Raw genomic sequence first — 16,665 nt, 5'->3', positions numbered from 1 at the left:
GGCACCAAGGGAAATGCTATGTTGGTCTCCCTTGGTGCCATAATACCCTTTCCAGGAAAGGTGTTTACTGGAGCTGGTTTTGTCCCTTGCCTCCAAAGAGAGGGTGTACAGGGGCTTTTCCTGTCACCAGCATCCCCCATGTGCTGCACAGGCTGCTCCTGGAGTGACTGGGGAGGGACCAACTGCATCCTCCCCACATGGACCTGCAGGCAAGGTGAGTAGCACCACGGGGCCTAAAAGCTGTTTCCCCTCTCACAACCTTCACACAGCTTCCTCACCTGACTCCCTGGTGCACGAGAGTCGACAGGAGGTGTGGACATGCCCTGGGCCCATTTGCCAGTGCAGGGGCCAGTTGTTCCCCATTCTGGTGGTTTCCACCCCATGGTGCCAAGGCAAGGGGCTGCTCTTCCTTGGCACAGGTGCCAGATCCAGCTGGCAGGGGACCTGTTGGTTTATATGAGGAGATGTGATGTGTGGATGGCTGGGAAGGGTGAGAAGCCAAGTGAGGAAAAGCCCCTTTAGTCTTGTTCCATTGTACTGTCTGCTCTTGCCTAAACAACATGTGTGGATGATGGAGAGGATCCAGAACTGGCATCTCTTATCCTCAGGCCCCTGCTTGCTCCCCCCTCATTTCCAGCATGTCATCACCACTGCTGCTTGTCTGGACACTTCCTGCTGAGATTTGTCCTGTGGGAAGGTGCCAGCACTCTTAGCCAGGCTGCATGGTTCCAACAAGGAGCTGGTGCCATTCCTGCCGTGCTCCTCCTGCAGCTGAACTCTCCCTGGTGGCATTGCCTACCCTGCACCTCCAAGGTCTGGAGCATGAGATCAGGGTGTTTGCCCTGCCCTGAGCTCCTGGAGTCAAATTGAGTCCAGAAGCTGTTTTATATGGAGACCCTTGTGCCCGGACAGGATTTGACTTGGCTTTGTGTTTCTAGAAGCAGCAGAAACTGCAGCTCATTGCAGTGGGGGCTGAGCCCCGAGCCAGGCACAGCTGTGCCCAGGTCCCAGGGCTCCCTTTGGAAAGGGAGGGGGACCCTTCCTCTCTGCCCTCAGATGCACCCATCTTCTTCAGATGCACAGAAGCACTAAAAACTGGACATAAAGACAAAACCAGGAGGGCAAGCGAAGAGAAGACTTAACCTGCTGAGAGAATGCTCTGGAAAATACCTGTTACCCATCCCTCCTGAACAAGCAGTAGGCAGTGAGAGCAGGCTTAGTGCCATTTCCGTGGCCCTCCCCACCACTCTCTCCTGTTTTCCTGCCTAGATGTGCCTTCAGGTAAGGCTTTTTTCTGCTCTCCAGCTGTGTGCCCAGCCACGGAAGGCTGGTGGAAACCTATCCTCCCTTCTTTCCTCAGTTGCTCTGCATCCACAGCAGAACAGCCTGGGTACAGGGCAAAAAGAACTGAGACTGAGGGGAGGGGTCTCTCCACCAGATCAGATTGCAGGGATGGGGCTTGGAGGGGGCTAGCAAAGTTCTGGTTAGCTCTGCTTGGGATGAGAGGGACAGCCATGGGGCAAGCAAAGATGAGAAGATTTTGGATGTTCTCATGGATTTGTGAAACTGGTGTGCAGCCTGAGGCTGGCTGGGATGCATTACACCCACAAGCATGAGAAATCTTTCCTAGCCTATGGTGAAAAGGGAAAGCCAGAAGATTAATTAAGGCACACCCAGGGGCTCTTCCTGCAATCTTTCTTTAGATCTAACAAGAACAAACCACTAATCCTGGTGTCTCACTCTGTCTGCTTGGCCCCGTTCTGCCCAGTTTCTGCCTAGTTTCCTTGGATTCTTCTGCTCTAGATGTATTTTACTGGCATTGTGACTATTCTGTGCCTGTCCAGCTGTGCTGCATCAATGCAGATTTGCAAGGTGTGGTGTTCACAAGCTTCCTGGCTTGGGAGGTTTCCCTGCTGCAGCCTTTAGTTGCTTCTTGCTCCAAACACATCTCCTTCTTCCCTACTTTCCCACAGAAAGCAACATTTTCTTTCTTGCAGATGTTATGGTTGGGAAAGCCCCTTCTCTGCTGAGATGTGGACTGCAAGCTCACAGCTCTGTTTACATGGACGCTCCTTAATCCTGTTTAAAGTATCAAGCTGTGACTTTTCTGTTCTCTGTGGGAGAGACAATTCTCCAGAAATGTGAGCTGCTGAGGTGGTCTTTGGTAAATAAATAAAGAGCTTTCCTTGAAAGTACCTGCAATATATAGTTTCCCACCTTTTTATTTAGCTGACACAGCTTTTGGAAAGGCACCAGTGTGTGTTTATGGTGATGGATGACAGCCACTGCTCTGCAAAGAACAAAAGCAGAAGTGTCCTGGATACAGATACAGATTCAGCCTCTTCTCACAGTGCTCGGTTTCCTTTCCCACCACTGCATTGTCCTCTGACCCTGACCAGGACAGCGACCCCAGGGAATTCCCAGTGTCAGAACCAATAGGGCTGTGGGTTTCACGGTCTCCCTGAGGTGAAAGCAGGGATGATGTCTGCTGGAACCCAGCTGTTTCTGAGGGCTGTGTCTGCCCTGTGCAATGGCTCTTTGCTGAGCCTGTGGCATTCAGCTGGCTTCAGGAGGGCAGCAGGTCCTGGAGCTGCTGTCACTCAGCTCAGCCCTTCTCACTTCAGGTGGGCAGGCTCTGTCCTGTTTGCACTGCTTTGCCCCCCATCCCACTACAGACACTTGGAGCACCAGATATTTTGAAGTTTGACAGAGATGGTAGGAGGGATGCTCTCTCTACCTTCATCTGGATTCCAGCTAAACTACCCACTAGCCTTGCTGCCAGAAAATCCAACACAGGTGGTTTGTTGGAAAAAATAGCATCTTCTGGCATGCCTGTGTGCTGTAGAGCTGGTGTTTAAAACTGAGTTACTGCAGACTGAAGCAAAAAATCACCACAAAGAGCCATTTGTGAGTCAGCCTCACACCGAGGGGTGCTCAGGTCTCCAGCCCAACTCAGCAGCTGGTGCAGTGCTAATAGGAGAAGTGGGGGTTATGTTGGGATGAGGAAAAGGGGTACACATGCTGCAGCTTGCTGTGACTGCATCCAGCTACTGTCCTCTTCCTTTCAGCAGGGGTGGCTGCTTGATTTATCTCTGAGATTTCTTTAGTGAGGATTTTGGACATCGCTCATGCGTGGTCCTGTAGGGCTTGAATTATAAAAATCAGTGTCATTGGGAGGTGTGGTCCCAGATGGGACAGCTGGACTCTGGAAAGGTGTGCACCCGCTTGGGAGGGTTGTGGAGGACAGTGGTGAGTTTGATCAGAGGTGTGGATGATGTGGCCTTAAACAACAGGCTGAAGGAACTTGATTTAATCTTGCTTCCAGGAATGGATGACATGGTCTCCAAGTGCACAAAGGGACATAGTGAAGAGAAAGTGAAAAGAAGTACTGAGTCCAATTCTGATAAGTCAAGAAACCACAGGGGTCAGATTTGGGGGAAATTCCATTTACCAGGAAGAGGAAGATGAAGAAATGCTGCATGTCCATTGCTGGAAAGTGGTCTTTTCCAGTGAGACCAGAGCTTGTCAGAAAACTGGAAGCAGTGCTGGCTCTGGCTCAGCACAGGACGGGTTAGACCACCCCAGGCAGTCCTTCCTAATCCTTTTTCCCCCTTGTTAAACTGTCCTACCAGGTTTCTAGAGGGTGAGGTGGATCTCCTCAGCCTCATGGTATACTTCTGAGGGCTGTGTGAAATCCTTCACTTCCCATGACCTTGGGAATCTCTCTGAAAGGTGGAGAAGGGAGGATGGAGCTACACTCTGAAGCCCCCATTTACTGGCTGGGTGCTTGATGTGAGGCTGCCTGTGGTCACAGGAAACCCTTGCTCCTGGATGCAATTCCAGGATCTGACCTAGTGCCCAAATGATGAAGGTGCCTTGGGAGCTTGGGGAGAGCTTGCCACGCCAGACTGAAAGAAACAGATCTTGTGTTCTTCCATTAGAAATGACTTTGAAGTGGAGCAGGCTGTGCAGTGCTCATAGTGGAGTGTGAACCATCAGCAGTGAAAACCAGCATTCTTGTTGTCACCATCTGGGACACATGCTAGGGTGCTCCTGATGAAGGCCTTGGCAGGCTTGGCTCTGTTTCACCAGCAAAATTTGAGTTTGGGCTTGAGGAAAAAAGGGAAGCAACCCAAAGAGATAACAGAAAAGAGCTCTTCAGGGCGAACGTGAAGCCAACGAGTTTAGCATCAAACGCCTTTTGAAAGCAGCTGTGCAGCCTCGCTCAGGGATAAATAAAGGCTGGTTTGAAGCTGGAGAGCTAGCTGGCAGAACACACTGTTCCCATCTTGCCAAACACTTCCCAGACCACCTGTCCTTGCAGGGCTGGGCTTCCTGCAGAGCTCTCATGCTGCTACATGCTCCAGTGGAGTGGATGGGTGTATTGCCAGCATCTTGATGCTCAGCCCAGCTTGGAGCGAGGGCACAGCTCAGGCTCTTCTCAAGGGGAAAGCCCTTGCAGGGTCCTTTATCTCTCTGGAGAACTCAGAGAGATGGAGACCATTCCACCTCATGGTATATCCTCACCCTTGCCATGATTCCAGGATTTGGAGTGGGAGGCAGCTGTGAGAGTTTGGCTGGCAGGAGATGCGCGCTGCCTGGCCCCAGGGTAGTGCCAAGCAGAGGCCATGGTTTGGGCTGGGGCAAGGTCTGAATCATTGGAGTCAAGGGAGCTCTAATCAAAGCAGGCCCTCAAGTGCCTGTGCTCAGTGCTCTAGCAGAATAAGGAAGGACTCAAGCAAAAAAAAGCATCTGGAACAAGATCAGAAGCCAGACACTCTCCTAAACAAAGGAGATGCATGGCCTTGGAGGGGAAAACAGACATGAAAATAGAGACGGAGGGGGCCAACAAAAGGTTGGGTTTCTCTGGATCTCATTTGTCTTCCTTGTGCTGCAGCTGTCTAAAGTAAATGCTGGGGGGCTGTGGTGTGCTGGAACACGCTGGGGCCATTCGTCATGGGCCGTGCTGTCAGCTGGGACAAGTCCATGATGAGCAGAACCTTCCAGCTTTCCAGAGGGCTCTGCCTCTCTTGCACCACTAGTTTTGAAGCTGCAGTCTTGTGCTGCCGACAGGCAAAGGTAGGGAGGCAACAACTTCTTTCAACAGGGCATTCACCCCTGTGAATGTGACCCTGAGATGCTTTTTCACAAGGACTCTGGTTGGTCTTCAGGAGGGTCATTGCCCTCTCTGTTTCCAGAACCTCTTCAGTGTACTCCAGGAAGGAATTCCTCCTGGTCCAGATCTTGCCCCTTGCTGACTGTGTCTGGCTGTACTTACACAAAAGCCTTCTGGGTCAGTACTTTCCAGTCTGAACAGCCTAACAGCCTCAATCTGCTCAGCATTTCTCCTTCTCTTTCTGTTCTCCTGTTCTGGACAGTGTGTGTCAATGTGGAGGACAGGTAATTCTGCAGGGATTTGATACGGAGCTGCTACAATGGGCTTTCTTTGACAGCCAGGAGATGGAGTCTGGGCACAGCTCTGTTGTGAAGAGAGTCTGCAGCTTCATGCCAAGCTTGTCTGGGCCATCAGGGACAGCACAGGCAAAGAGCAGAAGACCAGGATTCCAAAGTGAGACTTTTTCTCAGCTGCTTGCAAAGGTTGCTGGAGAAGGCCGCAGTGGCTGGGATTTTGAGAGCTTCCCTGTGGAGCAAAGGGGCTGTACTACTCCAGAACAACATAATCCTTCCGAGTTTTCCTGTGGGATACCCCTGTCCAAGGATTTCCAGGCAGAGGCTTATTAGGAACAGGAAAAATCCATCAAATAAAATGAAGCTAAAGTCTTCTGGGACAGAACTGCTGAGAGTTCAGTGGGAGCTAGGGAAGTTTCTGAAGTGTGTAAGATGTACTAGGCTGGTATTCCTAAAGGGGCACAGCAGCAAGGAATGGGAAGTCCCTGGCTGGCTCTTCTGTGCCTGATAAGGCAGACTGGCTCCATGCCCTGCTAAGGAAGGACTTGCTTGTGCATCCTTTCTTACTGGAAACAGAGGGGAGAGTCATCAAGATAACAGTCAGAAGGATGAGAAAAGAAAATATGTCCCACTCCAAGCACAGGCATTGTGTTAGCCAAACTCCTAAACTCTTGGAAAGGAGCTATCAGAAACTGGGCAGCATTGAAAGCCACTGAACCCCTGAGCTCCTCTCCCTTCTCACAAAGCTACCCCTGCAGCATTAGAAGTGCACTGATCCCCTGGAATCCTTAAAGGCCTTTTAAAGCCTCCTTCTTCTTCAGGGAGCCTGACCCAGGACTCCCACTCAAATTTGATCAGAAACATCCTCTGCACAGCCCACTGCAGCATTGCTAGGGTCCTGAACCCAAAGGCTCCTGTTCTATGTGCATTCCTGGAATGCTCAGGTCAAAGTTTAAAAACATCAGCAGTGCTCTTTTCACACTCTCTGCTAATAACCCACTGAACTCTCAGCATGGGTGGGCCACAGCCAGGGGCTGGACAAGTGCCCCACAGGTAGGTGCATGAGGTTCCCACACAAGCTCCACCTGGGGAAGCTCCTGCACTGGTGCCTCCTGGGTGCTGGCAGGGAAGGATGACTTTGGATTCCTCTCTGTCTGCTGATTTCTCTTATGTACGTGGTAGTGGTCTCAGCTACCACTGAGACAGAAGAGACGGAAAAGAAGAGAAGAGAGAGACAGAGTGAGGGAGCCTCTGTCCTGACCCAGCACTGCTGCTCTTGGATTGTTTCCTTCAGCCCTTGCACTGAGAAATTTCATGTGATGCCTTTCACATCCTTTTATTCTTGTAAGGGGTAAATACTGCCACTCTCCTGAATGATCAAAGAGGCTCATTAACGTGTTCTCACCTTCCTTGTTGGTGTCCTCTGACAAGCCCCACAGGGTACTGGGGCAGCTGCTCTTTCCAAGTAGAAAGGGGTGAAGTGCTTGCTGAGGCACCCCTCACCCTACAGGGGGCTGGGATGAGGGGTACCAGCAGAGGTTCTTCCCTGTCCTTCATCCCCAAAAGATCTTTTCCTACCCAGCATTTTTCACATCCTGAGGAAGTGGTTGCAGATAGAGGAGCTGTGAGTGCTGTCCGGGATGGAGGGTGCTGGTCCTCTGACCTCCTGTGCTACAGGAACAAGAGCTCTGCTGGCTCTCTGCCCTGCTCTAGCAATGCTTAATCCAATGTCCCTGACACCCTGAAAAATCCCAGCCAGCAGAAAAAGGCAGCTGCCCGCTGGGAAGAAGGAAGGCACCCCCAGGTCTCTTCTTGTCTTTGTTCAGGCAGGCAAAGTCCAAGGCCAGCTGTCACATGGAGCCAGCACAGTCTGTGGGTGTGTGGCAGCACATCCTGGAGGCCCACAGAACCTGGAAGCAGGGATAAAAAAGCTGGAGAGAATTTTGCCTGAGGGCACCCAGGGGTGGTGCAGGGCTCAGGACATGATGCACGAGGTTGGGCTGGTTTTATGTGAACTCACAAATGGAACCGATGGGTAGTTCCAGTTCCTTGCAGTAGAGAAACAGCACCCTGGACCACATCTGTGCTGACTATCGACTGAAACATGCTGACCGGTCACTCCAACATATTTCAAGTATTTTGTGGTTCCTGTTTGTGGGTTTCATTCAGTTTGTTTGTTGGTTGTTTTGGTTTCTTTTATTGAAAATGAGAGTGATTTCTGTGGACAGGGGTGCTTGGGGTGAGCATGACAAGGACTCAGAGATGAGCTCAAAGTAAGAGGCTGCTTTGACAGATGCCTGCCCTTCCTCTAAATTTCTTGCAGCTGCTGTTGCTGCATCCCAAACACCATTTCTGAAGGGATGAGAGGGTTTGTGGTCATGCTAAGGGAAAAATGCCCCTTGTCACCAGCATGGCCCAGTGTGGAGGAGCAGCCCCGGCAGAAGAGATTGCTCCCTGCCAGTGTCAGAGAGCTTATCAGGCAGACATAGCTGCAGCTCTGAGCCCAGGAGCACCTGGGTTTTGGGAGAATGACACTGCTCAGCTCTGCTCCTCAGTAGCAATAGGCTCATCCTTTTCAGAAATAACAGAAAAAGCAAGAGGAGCATGCCCTGCCATGGTCTCTGTGTGTCACTCAGTGTCCTCCTCCTTCCCTGTGTACAGGAGTGGCAGATAACTCTTCCATTCATTGTATGCCTGGTCTGTTTAGATAAAACTGTGAGGGCTTTAGGGTCTAGGGCAGGTCTGAGTTTCTGGACAGCACCTATAGGAGTAACAGCTCCTTGAGAGAGGCACACAAGGCTGGCACATCCTGCATGTGAGTGCTGATGCTCCTTTTGGTGTGTGGGAACTGAAGCCACAGTGCTGACTGCTGGCAAGGGCCATGGGAAATGCTCCAGCATTCTCTTTACCTCCCTACTGTCCTAATACCACAGGAAAACACTGACAGTCCTCCAGGCCAGGGGAGCCCTGCTTTGGTCATGCAATGCTTGTCTTTGCCAGAAACCCCATCTCAAGGAGTCTGTGAGGTGCTGGGATGGCTCCACAAGCCTTGCCCCCCATAACTCCCCTCTCACACAAACACAGAGCCAGGAGAAGGCATCTGCCAAACTCCCCCCAGCACCAGCAGTGGCAGCAGGCAGCAGTGGGAGCTGGGCACGGGGCACAGCCACACATACCCATGGCTGATGGTGAAAGAGCTTGCATAGGACACAGTGAGCACGGGAAGAAGCCAAAATCTCCATCCTGGTGAGTATCTGCTACTCTTTCTCAAGGTTCCCATGCTGGTACATGTGAGCCAGTGCCAGTTCAGAGCTGACATCACATCAGAGCCCTAGGCACATCCCATCCTGCCATTCACTGGGTTTATCACTCCTGGCACCCTCCTGGTGTACTTGGATGGTGTCACAAGGCTGTGCATGGCCCCCTGTACCCGTGTGAGGACACTGAAAGCCACCTGGTTTGCAGCCAGGGATGGGATAAGGCTAGGCTGCTCAGCCTGCCCCAGGTGCATGCCAGTGAATACTTCCCAGCTAATCAGGGATGTTTTCTAGAGAGCTCTGAGCTGTGCACAGCTAATGTCTCACACCAGTGCCATTTACCTCTGCAGTGAAATAAGCTGCTGATTACACAGCAGTAGACTAAAGGGCTTTCTGTATCTTTATTGGGTACAAGATACAAAAACTTAGCCTGGAAACTGTCTTCAGAGGAAAAAGAAGTGAAGGTAAATCTAAATGATAAAGGGAGGACTTGGCTCCTTTCTCACTTTTTACAGTCTGCAGATTACACAGCCCTGTGTACATTTCAGTAAATACTCACAGTGCTACAGAGAAGGTTCATTTCCTTGCAGAGACACTTGCAAGCTCCACACCTTGGTCTTGTCCTCTCTCTTTTTGCACTGCCAGTGGTAATTTGTCCTTTGCTGCTGATGGATTGTGTGGCTTGGAGAGGTACTTTGTCTCCTGGCCTGAGCCATGAGTAGAGGAGCAGTGGGGAGTTGTGTTGTCTCCTTGCTGTTCTTGGCAAAGATGAGGAGCACAGGAGAGATACAAGACAACAGCAGCCCAGATCCCAGAGATGCCAAGAGGATAGGCTTCCCTTGATGTGACAGGAGCAAGACCCCACAGCTGGGGGTGCAGCACCCCCTTCTCACACCTTGTGAGGTTTCAGCTGCTGCCCATCCCCCTGACAACTAATCTCCTTGTCTTTTTGGGGCTTTTTTTACTTTCTGGATCCAAGATGTGTTTTGAGGAAGGGTATCAGAATTACTGCACCAGGGGAATCACAGTACCAGTCACCACGGGCTGTGCTGGAGCCTGTGCAAAGGGAACCTGTGCTTCCCTTTGCAGCTGATGTTCCAGTAGAGAGGGCAGATCCTTTTTGCTTTTTATCTTTGAAGTGACTGCCTTCCTGAAGAAATGAAAGCATGACCTTTCAGGCATCAGTATACTTCCTCTGGGCTCCAGATCCCAGTTCTAACACTTGTATAGTTTTCCAGCCCTGCAGAGCAAGGAGCACTATAGAGGTGAAGCAGGTCTGTAGATCACCTGTCAGGTCTTCACCAGGGATCCTCAGGCCACAGCTTAGTAACCGCTGCTTTTAAAGGATTGTGGTGCAAAAAGGAAGAGAAAGAGGCTATTTTCTGCAGAACTGGGCCCTGGAGCAGAGCCAGGCTCCTACGCTGATATAATAAAAATAAGCAAACAGCAAAAATCCCGCAGGAAGGGAAGGCCACTAACCCGCTGCAGGATCTGAGGCACCAACAGCGTTGACTTCTTCCTCTTTCCTCCAATTGAGGCTTTGGTTTCTGCTGGGTTCCCCTCCTGCTGGGCAGCAGCAGGCTGCCCTCCCAGCAATGGTGGCACACAAATTGTACTGTGCTTCCTTCCATCTGCCCTTCCAGGGGGCCCCTGAACTCAGCAGCTCTCTTTAGCCAGGCTACAGGCAAGAGTCTGACCTTCTTGACTGTCCCAGTGCTCCTGAAGACAGAGCAGCGCCCACTGCAGGGCACCAGGGCTGCGCAGGTGACAGCAACTGAAGCAAATGTTCCCTTGTGCTGGAACACTCTGAGCATCATTTCCGGCAGGTTTTGGCCCAGGTCAGCTAGCCTGACCCCAAAGGCAGGCAACATTCCCAACCAGAAAGCAGTCCTTGGCAGAGATGATTTCTTAGTGCAAATGTAGCTGGAGCACCCTTGCTCCTTTCTGTGCAGGCCTGGATGCTGGTTTCTGTGTGATGATTCTGCTGGGGCTCTCGGTGTGCCATGGTGGGTTATTGCCTTTGCTCTGCCACAAGGGTCTGGGGGGGGCTCATCCCTCAGCTCTGCACACAGCAAAAGCATTTCTCCAGCTCCTTCGGCTACCTGGCCTGCTCATGCCTCTCATCCATCACCTGCTGGAGCATCTGAGCAAGCACAAAGGGGATGTCCAGCCCCACAGTCCCCTGCAGCCTCTTTGAGTCTGCCACCAGTGCCCCACATCGTGCCAAAATCCTGGGCAAGGCCACTGGGAGAGAGGTGCAGGTCCTTACTTGGTGCAGCTCTACCAGATTTTCTGAAGCATTGCCAGCTCCATGCTTAGAGGATTTTCTCACCAGGCAGCACGAGCTGAGGGATATGAATGGTGTCACCCTGCTGCAGATGGGAGAGAACGTGGCCCCCAGTTTGCTTCAGCCCCTGGTTGTCTTGAGACCACTCCTGACAGGGCCCAGCCTCCAGGGGTCTGAGACGAGGCCTAAAGTAAGACTGGGGGGTGGGAGGGTGGCTGCTGCCCATGGCAGTCTGTCACCAGTTAGAGATGCCATGCAGAGGCAGGAAGCATTTGTTTGGTGGAAGCCACCCCCAGAACCCTGAGCCTATAGGGAAGGGACAGAACCACTCCCAGGACCTGGACTGGAAAGCTGGAAACAAGCACACATCAAGGCAAAGATGTGACAGCCCCAGATGTGGGGACTTGTCCATTCCTTGGTGTCCTCAGGCCAAGAGGTCAAACCCTCCTGGACTGGCAAATCTCAGCTTCAGGAGTGAAACAGCCACACATGTGCTTAACTTCTGCTCTGCTGCCTGCAGAGGCTGTGAGTTTCACCAAGGGATGGGAGGCCTCAAGCCACAGGGGTGCTGCCCCAGAGCCCACACCATCCATGTGGTCACTGCTGTCCCTGCTGTCCCCAGCCATCAGCACATACCAACACAAGGGTTGGCAGGGAGCCCAGCTGGAAAGGGCCAGAAGGGCTTTCTACCTGCTTGGCTTATCACGATCCTTCCCTGGCCTGCTGCCCTGAGCCTCAGGCTGCTGACTGGCTACCAACAGTTCCCTCAGTTTCTATTCCCCAGACACATTATTCCTTTCATTTTCCAGAGCTTTCTCTGTGACTATAAATAGCCTTGTGAGGGAGTTGCCAGCCCTCGTGGAAGAAGGGGCAATGATCTCTTCCCGAAGGAAGTGGCCAGGACACCTGAAGGAGCCAAGTGTAAAGGATAGCAATGTGCCCAGGGAGAAACTGAGGCAGAGGGGGGCAGAGGAAGCTGTGATTAGCAGGGCTCCACAGTGTTTTGTGGAAGGAATACAGCTGCTGCCATTACTTAATTAATGCTTGGTGAGGGGCTGCCTTTGTTGGGGATCCATGGTGCTCCTCTCTGAGCACTGCTGAGCCACAGGCTTGCCACAAAACCAGGCCACAGGCTTGCCACAAAACCAGGCAGCATGCTGTGAACCACCAAGAGTTCTGTTGGGGGTCTACAAGGAATGTTTTAAGTGAGATGATTTATTACTTCTCATTTGCCAGCTCGGCACTGGAGATGGCTGCCATTCCCTCCAGCCAGCCAGAGGTCTGCATTACAGAAACAAAGCCTTGTTCTGAAAAAACTGTCCTTGTCCAACAGGTGAAGGCACCCACAGGGTGGACTGGAGGTCTGCAGGAAGATCTGCATGCAGCATCTTTACACTTGGCTGGTGTTAGGAGCTGCTGATCCCGCAGTGGCAGGGGTTTCACCCTTCCACAGAACCTCTCCTCCACACAGGACAGACACAGCTGAGATGACACACTTTTGTCTTGACATTCCCTAATTGGCTTGATTTGTCCATATTAAACATTTACCATCCACAGTTAGCTCCTTCATCAGCTATGACACATCATGTTTAACCACACGGCAACATTGCATCAATGCCAGGGCCAGCAGCAAACACTCAGGAAACTTCTGCACAAGGATAACACAGAGACCATGAAAAAATCTGGGTGTGAATTAAAACTTCAACAAGCCTGGAAATACTTCTGAGCTGGTAGAAGACCTCAGACAAGTGTGCACATCTCCATGCACAGCCTTCATCCCTGCCTCCTTTATTTACACACAGCATAATGGCTTGCCTGTGGACCTGGGCACTTGCAGAGAGGAATGAACACTCATTTGGTTTGCAAACCACAGTGTAATTAATTCCCAGAAAAGCTCCTGGACTTTTCTCTCTGGCTGGGAAGTTCAAGGTGCTACCCAGGGTTAACCAGATGCTTCTCCTGCATGCCCAGGGTGCTCAGTCCCACCAGCATAGGGCAAGGGTGGGTCTTCCAGAACCAGGGAGAAACCAGACAGGTGGGAAAGGACAAACATTTCAGAAATAACAGAAAAAGCAAGATGGGGAGCATGCTGGGGTCCCTGCCACCCCCAGCCCCACGCTGAAGAAGCCTCAGGCCCGTCACCCCCAGGGCTTTTCCCTGAGCGTTTTCCCAGCCTCCTCTCAGAGGGATGGACACGATTTATCCGAAGGCTGTTTTTGAAGGCAACGTTTGCCATCTAGTGGGAAAACAGAGTCTGTGTATCTCCCCTGCAGAAGGACGGGGCTCGTGGCTATTTTGGCAGTAGCTGGGAGCCACACGCCCCCTTGCCCACAGCTGGGCAGCGGCTCCCAGCTGGGAGCTCTGGGGAGAAGGAAATTGGAATAGGTGCTGCTGGTTCAGCTTCCCCCAGGAGGCTCGCCAGGCTCTTTGCCGCCAGCCATAGATGCCTGCCTGAGTGTGGATCCCTAGCCTGAGCCCTTGGAGAGGATCCTGGCTGTGGATCCCTAGCCCAAACCCTTGGAGAGGATCCTTGCTGTGGATCCCTAGCCCAAACCCTTGGAGAGGATCCTTGCTGTGGATCCCTAGCCTGAGCCCTTGGAGAGGATCCTGGCTGTGGATCCCTAGCCCAAACCCTTGGAGAGGATCCTTGCTGTGGATCCCTAGCCTGAGCCCTTGGAGAGGACCCTGGCCGAGCTGCTGCCCAGTGTAGGTGGGGAGCTGAAAGAAGTGCTCTGCAGTAGGGGAAAAAGCATCATGTTCTGGATAAATGGTGCCTTTCAGATCAGCAAACCCCTGGGGATTGGTGCCTTCCAGACTGGCATCCTCCCAGGCATCTCTCTTCCAGGTAGGATCCTCCTGGGATCTCCAGGCTGGCATCTCCGGCACTCCACTGGCAATCAGCACCTTCCGAGTCAGCATCCTCTCTGTCATCAGTGCCTTCCAGGTCAGCTTATTTCTAGTGATCAGAACTTTCCAGGTTAGCTTCCCCCTGGGAATCAGTGCCTTTAAGACCTGCAGATCATCCTGGGGATCAGCCGTGATCCCAGGAAGGGATCTCAGACAGATCTTGGACACTTTTGGCACCTTATGGCCTCCAGATCCATCAGCACAGAGGTGACTGTGCTGGTGCCAGTGCCTGGAATTCATGTGGAGCTCAGCTGCTCCCACATCTGGTGGATCTTCCAGTGGAGAACAAAGGCTGGGAGTTGCTTGAACGTGATGTGACCCTGCAAAGAGCACACGAGACTCCCAGAGGCACCTTTAACTGGGGTCCATCATATTCAGGATGCAGACAAAGGCACAGCTGTACAGAACTCTGTCTACCCAGTGCCCGCTCCATGGAATCCTGGAAACATGGGGAGCACTGGAGTGCCCCAGCTGGTTCAGAAGTTTCTGCAGAGGTCTGGGCCATGCTGTCCATAACCTCTACTAGTTTATTCGGCCCATGCTGACAAAGCAGCTGATGTGGCAGTGAAGGAAGGGAAGGAAAAGGTGCAGCTGGTGGGAGGAGAGCAGGTAGAGGGGCTGCCCAGGGAAGCTCCCAAAGCATGTCCTGCTCTGTTTTAGTCCCTGCAGCTGGAGGAGAAGATGGAGTTCCTGCCACGGGGAAGGGAGGAGATCATCTCCTCTGAGCAAGTAACATGGCACCCCTGAGGAGGTGTAGTGCTCAGAAATGTGTGCATGGGGAGCACACAGCACGTGTCCCCTAGTGACACCACACTCCAGGGCAGGAACACAAAACACTGGGAACTTTTGCTTGGACAGCAGGACTGTTTCTAGTGCTGAAAAAGGAAAAAAAAAAAAAAAAAAGAAAAAAAAAAAAAAAGAAAAAGGAAAAATCTAGCAGGAAAATTGTGGGCTGCTGCTGCTGCTGCTTGGAGCAGGGAACAGCCATTTCCCAAGAGCATCACCAGCAGCAGTGCTTGGGCAGAGCTATGCTGCTGGCTGTTGCTTCCCAGCATCTTTGTGGCCAGGTGCTTGGCATTTCCCATCTGTGAAACACCAAAAGCTTCCTAGAGGCAGGGAAGGGGCCAGCCTCAGCAAGCAAAAAAAGAAACAACCCATTTCTGGAGGGAGAAGCTGACAATGCAGCAGCAAGAGGCAGCTCAGGTCTCTCCCTTCTCCACATCTGGCCTGGCAGGTGATGTCTCCTCTTCTGTTTCAGGAAAGAAGAGCAAGGAATGTTCAGGGCTGTGGCAGCTAGAAAGGGAGGCAGACGAAGAAGAGGGAGTCTGGGGGATTGCAGGGATCTCTAATGGGTTCAGTCGTGGATCTCTAGCAAGTTCCCAGGCAGAGGTATCCACATGGAGGTGAGATGAAAACCATGGTCAGGGTGAGCACTCAGCACTATGTTTTTAAAGCATTCATGTTTGGATTCACTGTGTCTGTGGGCATAGTCCCTGCTGTTCCTGCTCTCTCAGTGTCTGGGCAGTGTGAGATGGAAGCGGCTCCTGAGGGGGATGCAATCCCTCTGGAGATGGCCCACATTCTCCCCAGTACTCTCAGGACCTGAACTGGTGACAGTTCAGCCTCTGTCTCCTCACGTCAGCTGTGATGCCATTTATATGAGGACTGGGTGCATAGGTCACACCCAAGACTTGTTCCCAAACACAATCCTTGCTCTCTGCCCATGGGCCTCTCCTCCCTCTTCACAAGTCAGCCCCTGCAGAGAGAGCATCTTTGATGCTTGGGATGGTAACTGAGTGTCCAAATACCTATCCATACATTCATCTATAAATCGATCTACCCCTTCCTCCCTCTGACAACTGATCCACGCATCCATATACACATCTGCATGTCTGCTTCCCTCAATCCATGCATCCTCCTTCCCTCCCTCCCTGCTGAACCACTGACTGTGTATGTACCCTTTGCTCTCTGCATCCTCTCATGGTGCATATAGATAGATGTATGTTTCATGGCTATTCTGCTGAAGCTGCCTTTCCCTCTTTCCCTGGCTCAGGATTTGGCACAGAAGGAAGCAGGAGCAGCCATGAGAGGTAAGTTGAGATGTTTTGCTTCACAGTCCTGTGCAACTCGCCTCCTCCCCTGCAAAATGCGGGCTGATCCTGGCAGCGAGGGAGGGAGAGGAGGAGGCTAATCCTGAGGGCTAGCTCAGAAATTTGGCAGGGCTGGTGGCAGTCAAACAGCCCAGGCAGTGCTGCACAACCGCCCACAACCAGTGCCCTGCTGCATGGCTTTTGCCAAAGCTATGGATTTCCCAAACAAGCCCCTGCCTGAGACATGATCTGGTCGCCCTGTGCTGGATGGAGACAACGGATATGGATGCCTGCGTGTCTCAGCGCTGGGGACCTTCCCTGGTGGGGAGCATTGGCTGAAATTGATGGAAATTTTTCAAACCAAGTATATCCCAGGCCATGTTCTCCTGCACTTTTGTTTCCTGCCGGGCTTGGGCTGGTCCCTATTCCATGCCAGGAAGCTGGACCCATCCCTGCCTCATGTGGATTCTGTCCATGGGCTGTTTTGACCTGGCACATTCTCAGCATCTCCAGGCCTGGCTTGTACCAGCTCCCCTGGCGATCTTGGCACAGCATCCACCCTGGGGTGGGTGGGATATGGCAGCAAAGGCAAGTTTGGATGTGCCTCTGCCTACTTGGGGCAGGGTGCGTCCAGGCAGGGCTCCAGCCTGCAGCAGGAAGCCTCCTGCTCACTCAGCAGCTGTGTGAGCCACCAGGGAGCCCAAGCCCAGAGGAA

The sequence above is a fragment of the Molothrus ater genome, chromosome Z (genome assembly GCF_012460135.2).
Source record: "Molothrus ater isolate BHLD 08-10-18 breed brown headed cowbird chromosome Z, BPBGC_Mater_1.1, whole genome shotgun sequence".
Classification (NCBI taxonomy): Eukaryota; Metazoa; Chordata; class Aves; order Passeriformes; family Icteridae; genus Molothrus; species Molothrus ater.
The sequence above is the reverse complement of the archived record's forward strand: the minus strand, read 5'-3'. Positions refer to the sequence as shown.